The following is a 15,769-nucleotide window of genomic DNA, read 5'->3' as shown; positions in this document are numbered from 1 at the left end:
ATTTTGGACAAGGCGTTCAGCTACCTTCTCACATATGGAACTTAGTATGTAACACCAGTCTACCCCAGGAATTACTGGGAAATCGCTGTATTGAGCTTGGAGGCACTAGTCTTGTGTGCCGGGAGATTCCAGTTACCTCTCCCAACACTTCGGTGAAGCAGCGAGCCTAGGCCTTTTGGAAGCGAAAGGTAGCTGCAGGCAGGAGGTAGGGTTACAGGCCATAAGCTCAACTCTCAGAAGTGGGTATGCATCGGAGGCAGATGTCTGCTTCCCACTCGTACATGCGAGTGGGAACCTAGCTACACTCTGATGAAGAAGGACTTTGGAAATCGCTGTATTCAACTCAGATACACGTGGGTTCAGGCACAACGATTCCACATGCTTTTCTCACAACCTTTCCTTGCCACTAACATGAGGACGTTAGCAGCTCCTTCTACAGGCAAGCAGGATGCGGGAGGGTTCTGCCCTGTCCTGAGCTCTCACAGGGAAGCATGCCTTGAAGCCAGCTGTCAACTAGCTGCAATCTTATGGCAGGGTGAAGGTAGCAGTATTCTGAGACAGGAGGTTCCCAGATTACCACTCTACTGCACCTGGAGATACCCTCCAGGTCTGCATTGTTAACTTGCGTCTCATAGCCTCTGGCAAACGTCTCTGGTGAAGACGTGTGAAACACACTCTGCAGGCAGTGTGGAACTGTGAGGGACTGAGGGTGAGCTCAACTCTCAGAAGTAAGATGATTTTGGAAAAGGCGTTCAGCTACCTTCTCACATATGGAACTTAGTATGTAGCACCAGTCTACCCCAGGAATTACTGGGAAATCGCTGGATTGAGCTTGAAGGCAGTAGTCTTGTGTGCCGGCAGATTCCAGTTACCTCTCCCAACACTTCGGGGAAGCAGCAAGCCTAGGCCTTTAGGAAGTGAAAGGTAGCTGCAGGCAGGAGGTAGGGTTACAGGCCATAAGCTCAACTCTCCGAATTGGGTATGCATGGGAGGCAGATGTCTGCTACTCACTCGGACATGCGAGTGGGAACCTAGCTACACTCTGATGAAGAAGGACTTTGGAAATCGCTGTATTCAACTCAGATACACGTGGGTTCAGGCACAACGATTCCACATGCTTTTCTCACAACCTTTCCCTGCCACTAACATGAGGACGTTAGCAGCTCCTTCTACAGTCAAGCAGGATGCGGGAGGGTTGTGCCCTGTCCTTACCTCTCACAGGGAAACATGCCTTGAAGCCAGCTGTCAACTAGCTGCATTCTTATGGCAGGGTGAAGGTAGCAGTATTGTGAGACAGGAGGTTCCCAGATTACCACTCTACTGCACCTGGAGATACCCTCCAGGTCTGCATTGTTAACTTGCGTCTCATAGCCTCTGGCAAACGTCTCTGGTGAAGATGTGCGAAACTCACTCTGCAGGCAGTGTGGAAATGTGAGGGACTGATGGTGAGCTCAACTCTCAAAAGTAAGATGATTTTGGACAAGGCGTTCAGCTACCTTCTCACATATGGAACTTAGTATGTAACACCAGTCTACCCCAGGAATTCCTGGGAAATCGCTGTATTGAGCTTGGAGGCACTAGTCTTGTGTGCCGGGAGATTCCAGTTACCTCTCCCAACACTTCGGTGAAGCAGCGAGCCTAGGCCTTTTGGAAGCGAAAGGTAGCTGCAGGCAGGAGGTAGGGTTACAGGCCATAAGCTCAACTCTCAGAAGTGGGTATGCATGGGAGGCAGATGTCTGCTACACACTCGGACATGCGAGTGGGAACCTAGCTACACTCTGATGAAGAAGGACTTTGGAAATCGCTGTATTCAACTCAGATACACGTGGGTTCAGGCACAACGATTCCACATGATTTTCTCACAACCTTTCCCTGCCACTAACATGAGGACGTTAGCAGCTCCTTCTACAGGCAAGCAGGATGCGGGAGGGTTGTGCCCTCTCCTTAGCTCTCACAGGGAAGCATGCCTTGAAGCCAGCTGTCAACTAGCTGCATTCTTATGGCAGGGTGAAGGTAGCAGTATTCTGAGACAGGAGGTTCCCAGATTACCACTCTACTGCACCTAGAGATACCCTCCAGGTCTGCATTGTTAACTTGCGTCCCATAGCCTCTGGCAAACGTCTCTGGTGAAGATGTGCGAAACTCACTCTGCAGGCAGTGTGGAACTGTGAGGGACCGATGGTGAGCTCAACTCTCAACAGTAAGATGATTTTGGACAAGGCGTTCAGCTACCTTCTCACATATGGAACTTAGTATGTAACACCAGTCTACCCCAGGAATTACTGGGAAATCGCTGTATTGAGCTTGGAGGCACTAGTCTTGTGTGCCGGGAGATTCCAGTTACCTCTCCCAACACTTCGGTAAAGCAGCGAGCCTAGGCCTTTTGGAAGCGAAAGGTAGCTGCAGGCAGGAGGTAGGGTTACAGGCCATAAGCTCAACTCTCAGAAGTGGGTATGCATGGGAGGCAGATGTCTGCTTCCCACTCGTACATGCGAGTGGGAACCTAGCTACACTCTGATGAAGAAGGACTTTGGAAATCGCTGTATTCAACTCAGATACACGTGGGTTCAGGCACAACGATTCCACATGCTTTTCTCACAACCTTTCCTTGCCACTAACATGAGGACGTTAGCAGCTCCTTCTACAGGCAAGCAGGATGCGGGAGGGTTGTGCCCTGTCCTGAGCTCTCACAGGGAAGCATGCCTTGAAGCCAGCTGTCAACTAGCTGCAATCTTATGGCAGGGTGAAGGTAGCAGTATTCTGAGACAGGAGGTTCCCAGATTACCACTCTACTGCACCTGGAGATACCCTCCAGGTCTGCATTGTTAACTTGCGTCTCATAGCCTCTGGCAAACGTCTCTGGTGAAGACGTGTGAAACACACTCTGCAGGCAGTGTGGAACTGTGAGGGACTGAGGGTGAGCTCAACTCTCAGAAGTAAGATGATTTTGGACAAGGCGTTCAGCTACCTTCTCACATATGGAACTTAGTATGTAGCACCAGTCTACCCCAGGAATTACTGGGAAATCGCTGGATTGAGCTTGAAGGCAGTAGTCTTGTGTGCCGGGAGATTCCAGTTACCTCTCCCAACACTTCGGGGAAGCAGCAAGCCTAGGCCTTTAGGAAGTGAAAGGTAGCTGCAGGCAGGAGGTAGGGTTACAGGCCATAAGCTCAACTCTCTGAATTGGGTATGCATGGGAGGCAGATGTCTGCTACTCACTCGGACATGCGAGTGGGAACCTAGCTACACTCTGATGAAGAAGGACTTTGGAAATCGCTGTATTCAACTCAGATACACGTGGGTTCAGGCACAACGATTCCACATGCTTTTCTCACAACCTTTCCCTGCCACTAACATGAGGACGTTAGCAGCTCCTTCTACAGTCAAGCAGGATGCGGGAGGGTTGTGCCCTGTCCTTACCTCTCACAGGGAAACATGCCTTGAAGCCAGCTGTCAACTAGCTGCATTCTTATGGCAGGGTGAAGGTAGCAGTATTGTGAGACAGGAGGTTCCCAGATTACCACTCTACTGCACCTGGAGATACCCTCCAGGTCTGCATTGTTAACTTGCGTCTCATAGCCTCTGGCAAACGTCTCTGGTGAAGATGTGCGAAACTCACTCTGCAGGCAGTGTGGAAATGTGAGGGACTGATGGTGAGCTCAACTCTCAAAAGTAAGATGATTTTGGACAAGGCGTTCAGCTACCTTCTCACATATGGAACTTAGTATGTAACACCAGTCTACCCCAGGAATTACTGGGAAATCGCTGTATTGAGCTTGGAGGCACTAGTCTTGTGTGCCGGGAGATTCCAGTTACCTCTCCCAACACTTCGGTGAAGCAGCGAGCCTAGGCCTTTTGGAAGCGAAAGGTAGCTGCAGGCAGGAGGTAGGGTTACAGGCCATAAGCTCAACTCTCAGAAGTGGGTATGCATGGGAGGCAGATGTCTGCTACACACTCGGACATGCGAGTGGGAACCTAGCTACACTCTGATGAAGAAGGACTTTGGAAATCGCTGTATTCAACTCAGATACACGTGGGTTCAGGCACAACGATTCCACATGCTTTTCTCACAACCTTTCCCTGCCACTAACATGAGGACGTTAGCAGTTCCTTCTACAGGCAAGCAGGATGCGGGAGGGTTGTGCCCTCTCCTTAGCTCTCACAGGGAAGCATGCCTTGAAGCCAGCTGTCAACTAGCTGCATTCTTATGGCAGGGTGAAGGTAGCAGTATTCTGAGACAGGAGGTTCCCAGATTACCACTCTACTGCACCTAGAGATACCCTCCAGGTCTGCATTGTTAACTTGCGTCCCATAGCCTCTGGCAAACGTCTCTGGTGAAGATGTGCGAAACTCACTCTGCAGGCAGTGTGGAACTGTGAGGGACCGATGGTGAGCTCAACTCTCAACAGTAAGATGATTTTGGACAAGGCGTTCAGCTACCTTCTCACATATGGAACTTAGTATGTAACACCAGTCTACCCCAGGAATTACTGGGAAATCGCTGAATTGAGCTTGGAGGCACTAGTCTTGTGTGCCGGGAGATTCCAGTTACCTCTCCCAACACTTCGGTGAAGCAGCGAGCCTAGGCCTTTTGGAAGCGAAAGGTACCTGCAGGCAGGAGGTAGGGTTACAGGCCATAAGCTCAACTCTCAGAAGTGGGTATGCAAGGGAGGCAGATGTCTGCTTCCCACTCGTACATGCGAGTGGGAACCTAGCTACACTCTGATGAAGAAGGACTTTGGAAATCGCTGTATTCAACTCAGATACACGTGGGTTCAGGCACAACGATTCCACATGCTTTTCTCACAACCTTTCCCTGCCACTAACATGAGGACGTTAGCAGCTCCTTCTAAGGCAAGCAGGATGCGGGAGGGTTGTGCCCTGTCCTTAGCTCTCACAGGGAAGCATCTCTTGAAGCCAGCTCTCAACTAGCTGCATTCTTATGGCAGGGTGAAGGTAGCAGTATTCTGAGACAGGAGGTTCCCAGATTACCACTCTACTGCACCTGGAGATACCCTCCAGGTCTGCATTGTTAACTTGCGTCTCAGAAGCCTCTGGCAAACGTCTCTGGTGAAGACGTGCGAAACTCACTCTGCAGGCAGTGTGGAACTGTGAGGGACTGAGGGTGAGCTCAACTCTCAGAAGTAAGATGTTTTTGGACAAGGCGTTCAACTACCTACTCACGTATGGAACTTAGTATGTACCACCAGTCTACCCCAGGAATTACTAGGAAATCGCTTGATTGAGCTTGGAGGCACTCGTCTTGTGTGCCGGGAGATTCCAGTTACCTCTCCCAACACTTCTGTCAAGCAGCGAGCCTAGGCCTTTTGGAAGCGAAAGGTAGCGGCAGGCAGGATGTAGGGTTACAGGCCATGAGCTCAACTCTCAGAAGTGTGTATGCATGGGAGGCAGATGTCTGCTACCCACTCGGACATGGGAGTTGGAACCTAGCTACACTCCTATTGAAGAAGGATGTTGGAAATCGCTGTATTCAACTCAGATACACGGGAGTTCAGGCCCAATGCTTACAAATGCTTTTCCTACAACCTATCCCAGCCACTAACATAAGGACGTTAGCAGGTACGTCTACTGTCAGGCAGGATGCGGGAGGGTTCTGCCCTGTACTCAGCTCTCACAGGGAAGCATGTCTGGAAGCCAGCTCTCAACTAGCTGCATTCTTATGACAGTGTGAAGGTAGCAGTATTCTGAGACAGGAGGTTCCCAGATTACCACTCTACTGCACCTAGAGATACCCTCCAGGTCTGCATTGTTAACTTGCATCCCATAGCCTCTGGCAAACGTCTCTGGTGAAGATGTGCGAAACTCACTCTGCAGGCAGTGTGGAACTGTGAGGGACCGATGGTGAGCTCAACTCTCAACAGTAAGATGATTTTGGACAAGGCGTTCAGCTACCTTCTCACATATGGAACTTAGTATGTAACACCAGTCTACCCCAGGAATTACTGGGAAATCGCTGTATTGAGCTTGGAGGCACTAGTCTTGTGTGCCGGGAGATTCCAGTTACCTCTCCCAACACTTCGGTGAAGCAGCGAGCCTAGGCCTTTTGGAAGCGAAAGGTAGCTGCAGGCAGGAGGTAGGGTTACAGGCCATAAGCTCAACTCTCAGAAGTGGGTATGCAAGGGAGGCAGATGTCTGCTTCCCACTCGTACATGCGAGTGGGAACCTAGCTACACTCTGATGAAGAAGGACTTTGGAAATCGCTGTATTCAACTCAGATACACGTGGGTTCAGGCACAACGATTCCACATGCTTTTCTCACAACCTTTCCCTGCCACTAACATGAGGACGTTAGCAGCTCCTTCTAAGGCAAGCAGGATGCGGGAGGGTTGTGCCCTGTCCTTAGCTCTCACAGGGAAGCATCTCTTGAAGCCAGCTGTCAACTAGCTGCATTCTTATGGCAGGGTGAAGGTAGCAGTATTCTGAGACAGGAGGTTCCCAGATTACCACTCTCCTGCACCTGGAGATACCCTCCAGGTCTGCATTGTTAACTTGCGTCTCAGAAGCCTCTGGCAAACGTCTCTGGTGAAGACGTGCGAAACTCACTCTGCAGGCAGTGTGGAACTGTGAGGGACTGAGGGTGAGCTCAACTCTCAGAAGTAAGATGTTTTTGGACAAGGCGTTCAACTACCTACTCACGTATGGAACTTAGTATGTAGCACCAGTCTACCCCCGGAATTACTAGGAAATCGCTTGATTGAGCTTGGAGGCACTCGTCTTGTGTGCCGGGAGATTCCAGTTACCTCTCCCAACACTTGCGTCAAGCAGCGAGCCTAGGCCTTTTGGAAGCGAAAGGTAGCGGCAGGCAGGATGCAGGGTTACAGGCCATGAGCTCAACTCTCAGAAGTGTGTATGCATGGGAGGCAGATGTCTGCTACCCACTCGGACATGGGAGTTGGAACCTAGCTACAATCCTATTGAAGAAGGATGTTGGAAATCGCTGTATTCAACTCAGATACACGGGAGTTCAGGCCCAATGCTTACACATGCTTTTCCCACAACCTATCCCAGCCACTAACATAAGGACGTTAGCAGGTACGTCTACAGTCAGGCAGGATGCGGGAGGGTTCTTCCCTGTCCTCAGCTCTCACAGGGAAGCATGCCTGGAAGCCAGCTCTCAACTAGCTGCATTCTTATGACAGTGTGAAGGTAGCAGTATTCTGAGTAAGGAGGTTCCCAGATTACCACTCTACTGCACCTGGAGATACCGTCCAGGTCTGCATTGTTAACTTGCGTCTCAGAGGCCTCTGGCAAAAGTCTCTGGTGAAGACGTGGGAAACTCACTCTGCAGGCAGTGTGGAACTGTGAGGGACTGACGGTGAGCTCAACTCTCAGCAGGAGGATGATTTTGGACAAGGCGTTCAGCTACCTTCTCACATATGGAACTTAGTATGTAGCACCAGTCTACCCCAGGAATTACTGGGAAATCGCTGGATTGAGCTTGGAGGCACTAGTCTTGTGTGCCGGCAGATTCCAGTTACCTCTCCCAACACTTCGGTGAAGCAGCGAGCCTAGGCCTTTTGGAAGCGAAAGGTAGCTGCAGGCAGGAGGTAGGGTTACAGGCCATAAGCTCAACTCTCAGAAGTGGGTATGCATGGGAGGCAGATGTCTGCTACCCACTCGGACATGGGAGTTGGAACCTAGCTACACTCCTATTGAAGAAGGATGTTGGAAATCGCTGTATTCAACTCAGATACACGGGAGTTCAGGCCCAATGCTTACACATGCTTTTCCCACAACCTATCCCAGCCACTAACATAAGGAAGTTAGCAGGTACGTCTACAGTCAGGCAGGATGCGGGAGGGTTCTGCCCTGTCCTCAGCTCTCACAGGGAAGCATGTCTGGAAGCCAGCTCTCAACTAGCTGCATTCTTATGACAGTGTGAAGGTAGCAGTATTCTGAGTAAGGAGGTTCCCAGATTACCACTCTACTGCACCTGGAGATACCCTCCAGGTCTGCATTGTTAACTTGCGTCTCAGAAGCCTCTGGCAAACGTCTCTGGTGAAGACGTGCGAAACTCACTCTGCAGGCAGTGTGGAACTGTGAGGGACTGAGGGTGAGCTCAACTCTCAGAAGTAAGATGTTTTTGGACAAGGCGTTCAACTACCTACTCACGTATGGAACTTAGTATGTAGCACCAGTCTACCCCAGGAATTACTAGGAAATCGCTTGATTGAGCTTGGAGGCACTCGTCTTGTGTGCCGGGAGATTCCAGTTACCTCTCCCAACACTTGCGTCAAGCAGCGAGCCTAGGCCTTTTGGAAGCGAAAGGTAGCGGCAGGCAGGATGTAGGGTTACAGGCCATGAGCTCAACTCTCAGAAGTGTGTATGCATGGGAGGCAGATGTCTGCTACCCACTCGGACATGGGAGTTGGAACCCAGCTACACTCCTATTGAAGAAGGATGTTGGAAATCGCTGTATTCAACTCAGATACACGGGAGTTCAGGCCCAATGCTTACACATGCTTTTCCCACAACCTATCCCAGCCACTAACATAAGGACGTTAGCAGGTACGTCTACAGTCAGGCAGGATGCGGGAGGGTTCTGCCCTGTCCTCAGCTCTCACAGGGAAGCATGCCTAGAAGCCAGCTCTCAACTAGCTGCATTCTTATGACAGTGTGAAGGTAGCAGTATTCTGAGTAAGGAGGTTCCCAGATTACCACTCTCCGGCACCTGGAGATACCGTCCAGGTCTGCATTGTTACCTTGCGTCTCAGAGGCCTCTGGCAAAAGTCTCTGGTGAAGACGTGGGAAACTCACTCTGCAGGCAGTGTGGAACTGTGAGGGACTGAGGATTAGCTCAACTCTCAGCAGTAAGATGATTTTGGACAAGGCGTTCAGCTACCTTCTCACATATGGAACTTAGTATGTAGCACCAGTCTACCCCAGGAATTACTGGGAAATCGCTGGATTGAGCTTGGAGGCACTAGTCTTGTGTGCCGGCAGATTCCAGTTACCTCTCCCAACACTTCGGGGAAGCAGCGAGCCTAGGCCTTTTGGAAGCGAAAGGTAGCTGCAGACAGGAGGTAGGGTTACAGGCCATAAGCTCAACTCTCAGAAGTGGGTATGCATGGGAGGCAGATGTCTGCTACCCACTCGTACATGCGAGTGGGAACCTAGCTACACTCTGATGAAGAAGGACTTTGGAAATCGTTGTATTCAACTCAGATACACGTGGGTTCAGGCACAACGATTCCACATGCTTTTCTCACAACCTTTCCCTGCCACTAACATGAGGACGTTAGCAGCTCCTTCTACAGTCAAGCAGGAAGCGGGAGGGTTGTGCCCTGTCCTTAGCTCTCACAGGGAAGCATGCCTTGAAGCCAGCTGTCAACTAGCTGCATTCTTATGGCAGGGTGAAGGTAGCAGTATTCTGAGACAGGAGGTTCCCAGATTACCACTCTACTGCACCTAGAGATACCCTCCAGGTCTGCATTGTTAACTTGCGTCCCATAGCCTCTGGCAAACGTCTCTGGTGAAGATGTGCGAAACTCACTCTGCAGGCAGTGTGGAACTGTGAGGGACCGATGGTGAGCTCAACTCTCAACAGTAAGATGATTTTGGACAAGGCGTTCAGCTACCTTCTCACATATGGAACTTAGTATGTAACACCAGTCTACCCCAGGAATTACTGGGAAATCGCTGTATTGAGCTTGGAGGCACTAGTCTTGTGTGCCGGGAGATTCCAGTTACCTCTCCCAACACTTCGGTGAAGCAGCGAGCCTAGGCCTTTTGGAAGCGAAAGGTAGCTGCAGGCAGGAGGTAGGGTTACAGGCCATAAGCTCAACTCTCAGAAGTGGGTATGCATCGGAGGCAGATGTCTGCTTCCCACTCGTACATGCGAGTGGGAACCTAGCTACACTCTGATGAAGAAGGACTTTGGAAATCGCTGTATTCAACTCAGATACACGTGGGTTCAGGCACAACGATTCCACATGCTTTTCTCACAACCTTTCCTTGCCACTAACATGAGGACGTTAGCAGCTCCTTCTACAGGCAAGCAGGATGCGGGAGGGTTGTGCCCTGTCCTGAGCTCTCACAGGGAAGCATGCCTTGAAGCCAGCTGTCAACTAGCTGCAATCTTATGGCAGGGTGAAGGTAGCAGTATTCTGAGACAGGAGGTTCCCAGATTACCACTCTACTGCACCTGGAGATACCCTCCAGGTCTGCATTGTTAACTTGCGTCTCATAGCCTCTGGCAAACGTCTCTGGTGAAGACGTGTGAAACACACTCTGCAGGCAGTGTGGAACTGTGAGGGACTGAGGGTGAGCTCAACTCTCAGAAGTAAGATGATTTTGGAAAAGGCGTTCAGCTACCTTCTCACATATGGAACTTAGTATGTAGCACCAGTCTACCCCAGGAATTACTGGGAAATCGCTGGATTGAGCTTGAAGGCAGTAGTCTTGTGTGCCGGCAGATTCCAGTTACCTCTCCCAACACTTCGGGGAAGCAGCAAGCCTAGGCCTTTAGGAAGTGAAAGGTAGCTGCAGGCAGGAGGTAGGGTTACAGGCCATAAGCTCAACTCTCCGAATTGGGTATGCATGGGAGGCAGATGTCTGCTACTCACTCGGACATGCGAGTGGGAACCTAGCTACACTCTGATGAAGAAGGACTTTGGAAATCGCTGTATTCAACTCAGATACACGTGGGTTCAGGCACAACGATTCCACATGCTTTTCTCACAACCTTTCCCTGCCACTAACATGAGGACGTTAGCAGCTCCTTCTACAGTCAAGCAGGATGCGGGAGGGTTGTGCCCTGTCCTTACCTCTCACAGGGAAACATGCCTTGAAGCCAGCTGTCAACTAGCTGCATTCTTATGGCAGGGTGAAGGTAGCAGTATTGTGAGACAGGAGGTTCCCAGATTACCACTCTACTGCACCTGGAGATACCCTCCAGGTCTGCATTGTTAACTTGCGTCTCATAGCCTCTGGCAAACGTCTCTGGTGAAGATGTGCGAAACTCACTCTGCAGGCAGTGTGGAAATGTGAGGGACTGATGGTGAGCTCAACTCTCAAAAGTAAGATGATTTTGGACAAGGCGTTCAGCTACCTTCTCACATATGGAACTTAGTATGTAACACCAGTCTACCCCAGGAATTCCTGGGAAATCGCTGTATTGAGCTTGGAGGCACTAGTCTTGTGTGCCGGGAGATTCCAGTTACCTCTCCCAACACTTCGGTGAAGCAGCGAGCCTAGGCCTTTTGGAAGCGAAAGGTAGCTGCAGGCAGGAGGTAGGGTTACAGGCCATAAGCTCAACTCTCAGAAGTGGGTATGCATGGGAGGCAGATGTCTGCTACACACTCGGACATGCGAGTGGGAACCTAGCTACACTCTGATGAAGAAGGACTTTGGAAATCGCTGTATTCAACTCAGATACACGTGGGTTCAGGCACAACGATTCCACATGATTTTCTCACAACCTTTCCCTGCCACTAACATGAGGACGTTAGCAGCTCCTTCTACAGGCAAGCAGGATGCGGGAGGGTTGTGCCCTCTCCTTAGCTCTCACAGGGAAGCATGCCTTGAAGCCAGCTGTCAACTAGCTGCATTCTTATGGCAGGGTGAAGGTAGCAGTATTCTGAGACAGGAGGTTCCCAGATTACCACTCTACTGCACCTAGAGATACCCTCCAGGTCTGCATTGTTAACTTGCGTCCCATAGCCTCTGGCAAACGTCTCTGGTGAAGATGTGCGAAACTCACTCTGCAGGCAGTGTGGAACTGTGAGGGACCGATGGTGAGCTCAACTCTCAACAGTAAGATGATTTTGGACAAGGCGTTCAGCTACCTTCTCACATATGGAACTTAGTATGTAACACCAGTCTACCCCAGGAATTACTGGGAAATCGCTGTATTGAGCTTGGAGGCACTAGTCTTGTGTGCCGGGAGATTCCAGTTACCTCTCCCAACACTTCGGTAAAGCAGCGAGCCTAGGCCTTTTGGAAGCGAAAGGTAGCTGCAGGCAGGAGGTAGGGTTACAGGCCATAAGCTCAACTCTCAGAAGTGGGTATGCATGGGAGGCAGATGTCTGCTTCCCACTCGTACATGCGAGTGGGAACCTAGCTACACTCTGATGAAGAAGGACTTTGGAAATCGCTGTATTCAACTCAGATACACGTGGGTTCAGGCACAACGATTCCACATGCTTTTCTCACAACCTTTCCTTGCCACTAACATGAGGACGTTAGCAGCTCCTTCTACAGGCAAGCAGGATGCGGGAGGGTTGTGCCCTGTCCTGAGCTCTCACAGGGAAGCATGCCTTGAAGCCAGCTGTCAACTAGCTGCAATCTTATGGCAGGGTGAAGGTAGCAGTATTCTGAGACAGGAGGTTCCCAGATTACCACTCTACTGCACCTGGAGATACCCTCCAGGTCTGCATTGTTAACTTGCGTCTCATAGCCTCTGGCAAACGTCTCTGGTGAAGACGTGTGAAACACACTCTGCAGGCAGTGTGGAACTGTGAGGGACTGAGGGTGAGCTCAACTCTCAGAAGTAAGATGATTTTGGACAAGGCGTTCAGCTACCTTCTCACATATGGAACTTAGTCTGTAGCACCAGTCTACCCCAGGAATTACTGGGAAATCGCTGGATTGAGCTTGAAGGCAGTAGTCTTGTGTGCCGGGAGATTCCAGTTACCTCTCCCAACACTTCGGGGAAGCAGCAAGCCTAGGCCTTTAGGAAGTGAAAGGTAGCTGCAGGCAGGAGGTAGGGTTACAGGCCATAAGCTCAACTCTCTGAATTGGGTATGCATGGGAGGCAGATGTCTGCTACTCACTCGGACATGCGAGTGGGAACCTAGCTACACTCTGATGAAGAAGGACTTTGGAAATCGCTGTATTCAACTCAGATACACGTGGGTTCAGGCACAACGATTCCACATGCTTTTCTCACAACCTTTCCCTGCCACTAACATGAGGACGTTAGCAGCTCCTTCTACAGTCAAGCAGGATGCGGGAGGGTTGTGCCCTGTCCTTACCTCTCACAGGGAAACATGCCTTGAAGCCAGCTGTCAACTAGCTGCATTCTTATGGCAGGGTGAAGGTAGCAGTATTGTGAGACAGGAGGTTCCCAGATTACCACTCTACTGCACCTGGAGATACCCTCCAGGTCTGCATTGTTAACTTGCGTCTCATAGCCTCTGGCAAACGTCTCTGGTGAAGATGTGCGAAACTCACTCTGCAGGCAGTGTGGAAATGTGAGGGACTGATGGTGAGCTCAACTCTCAAAAGTAAGATGATTTTGGACAAGGCGTTCAGCTACCTTCTCACATATGGAACTTAGTATGTAACACCAGTCTACCCCAGGAATTACTGGGAAATCGCTGTATTGAGCTTGGAGGCACTAGTCTTGTGTGCCGGGAGATTCCAGTTACCTCTCCCAACACTTCGGTGAAGCAGCGAGCCTAGGCCTTTTGGAAGCGAAAGGTAGCTGCAGGCAGGAGGTAGGGTTACAGGCCATAAGCTCAACTCTCAGAAGTGGGTATGCATGGGAGGCAGATGTCTGCTACACACTCGGACATGCGAGTGGGAACCTAGCTACACTCTGATGAAGAAGGACTTTGGAAATCGCTGTATTCAACTCAGATACACGTGGGTTCAGGCACAACGATTCCACATGCTTTTCTCACAACCTTTCCCTGCCACTAACATGAGGACGTTAGCAGTTCCTTCTACAGGCAAGCAGGATGCGGGAGGGTTGTGCCCTCTCCTTAGCTCTCACAGGGAAGCATGCCTTGAAGCCAGCTGTCAACTAGCTGCATTCTTATGGCAGGGTGAAGGTAGCAGTATTCTGAGACAGGAGGTTCCCAGATTACCACTCTACTGCACCTAGAGATACCCTCCAGGTCTGCATTGTTAACTTGCGTCCCATAGCCTCTGGCAAACGTCTCTGGTGAAGATGTGCGAAACTCACTCTGCAGGCAGTGTGGAACTGTGAGGGACCGATGGTGAGCTCAACTCTCAACAGTAAGATGATTTTGGACAAGGCGTTCAGCTACCTTCTCACATATGGAACTTAGTATGTAACACCAGTCTACCCCAGGAATTACTGGGAAATCGCTGAATTGAGCTTGGAGGCACTAGTCTTGTGTGCCGGGAGATTCCAGTTACCTCTCCCAACACTTCGGTGAAGCAGCGAGCCTAGGCCTTTTGGAAGCGAAAGGTAGCTGCAGGCAGGAGGTAGGGTTACAGGCCATAAGCTCAACTCTCAGAAGTGGGTATGCAAGGGAGGCAGATGTCTGCTTCCCACTCGTACATGCGAGTGGGAACCTAGCTACACTCTGATGAAGAAGGACTTTGGAAATCGCTGTATTCAACTCAGATACACGTGGGTTCAGGCACAACGATTCCACATGCTTTTCTCACAACCTTTCCCTGCCACTAACATGAGGACGTTAGCAGCTCCTTCTAAGGCAAGCAGGATGCGGGAGGGTTGTGCCCTGTCCTTAGCTCTCACAGGGAAGCATCTCTTGAAGCCAGCTCTCAACTAGCTGCATTCTTATGGCAGGGTGAAGGTAGCAGTATTCTGAGACAGGAGGTTCCCAGATTACCACTCTACTGCACCTGGAGATACCCTCCAGGTCTGCATTGTTAACTTGCGTCTCAGAAGCCTCTGGCAAACGTCTCTGGTGAAGACGTGCGAAACTCACTCTGCAGGCAGTGTGGAACTGTGAGGGACTGAGGGTGAGCTCAACTCTCAGAAGTAAGATGTTTTTGGACAAGGCGTTCAACTACCTACTCACGTATGGAACTTAGTATGTAGCACCAGTCTACCCCAGGAATTACTAGGAAATCGCTTGATTGAGCTTGGAGGCACTCGTCTTGTGTGCCGGGAGATTCCAGTTACCTCTCCCAACACTTCTGTCAAGCAGCGAGCCTAGGCCTTTTGGAAGCGAAAGGTAGCGGCAGGCAGGATGTAGGGTTACAGGCCATGAGCTCAACTCTCAGAAGTGTGTATGCATGGGAGGCAGATGTCTGCTACCCACTCGGACATGCGAGTGGGAACCTAGCTACACTCCTATTGAAGAAGGATGTTGGAAATCGCTGTATTCAACTCAGATACACGGGAGTTCAGGCCCAATGCTTACAAAAGCTTTTCCTACAACCTATCCCAGCCACTAACATAAGGACGTTAGCAGGTACGTCTACTGTCAGGCAGGATGCGGGAGGGTTCTGCCCTGTACTCAGCTCTCACAGGGAAGCATGTCTGGAAGCCAGCTCTCAACTAGCTGCATTCTTATGACAGTGTGAAGGTAGCAGTATTCTGAGACAGGAGGTTCCCAGATTACCACTCTACTGCACCTAGAGATACCCTCCAGGTCTGCATTGTTAACTTGCGTCCCATAGCCTCTGGCAAACGTCTCTGGTGAAGATGTGCGAAACTCACTCTGCAGGCAGTGTGGAACTGTGAGGGACCGATGGTGAGCTCAACTCTCAACAGTAAGATGATTTTGGACAAGGCGTTCAGCTACCTTCTCACATATGGAACTTAGTATGTAACACCAGTCTACCCCAGGAATTACTGGGAAATCGCTGTATTGAGCTTGGAGGCACTAGTCTTGTGTGCAGGGAGATTCCAGTTACCTCTCCCAACACTTCGGTGAAGCAGCGAGCCTAGGCCTTTTGGAAGCGAAAGGTAGCTGCAGGCAGGAGGTAGGGTTACAGGCCATAAGCTCAACTCTCAGAAGTGGGTATGCAAGGGAGGCAGATGTCTGCTTCCCACTCGTACATGCGAGTGGGAACCTAGCTACAC

The sequence above is a fragment of the Canis lupus genome, chromosome 1, assembly GCF_048164855.1.
Source record: "Canis lupus baileyi chromosome 1, mCanLup2.hap1, whole genome shotgun sequence".
NCBI lineage: Eukaryota > Metazoa > Chordata > Mammalia > Carnivora > Canidae > Canis > Canis lupus.
The sequence above is the reverse complement of the archived record's forward strand: the minus strand, read 5'-3'. Positions refer to the sequence as shown.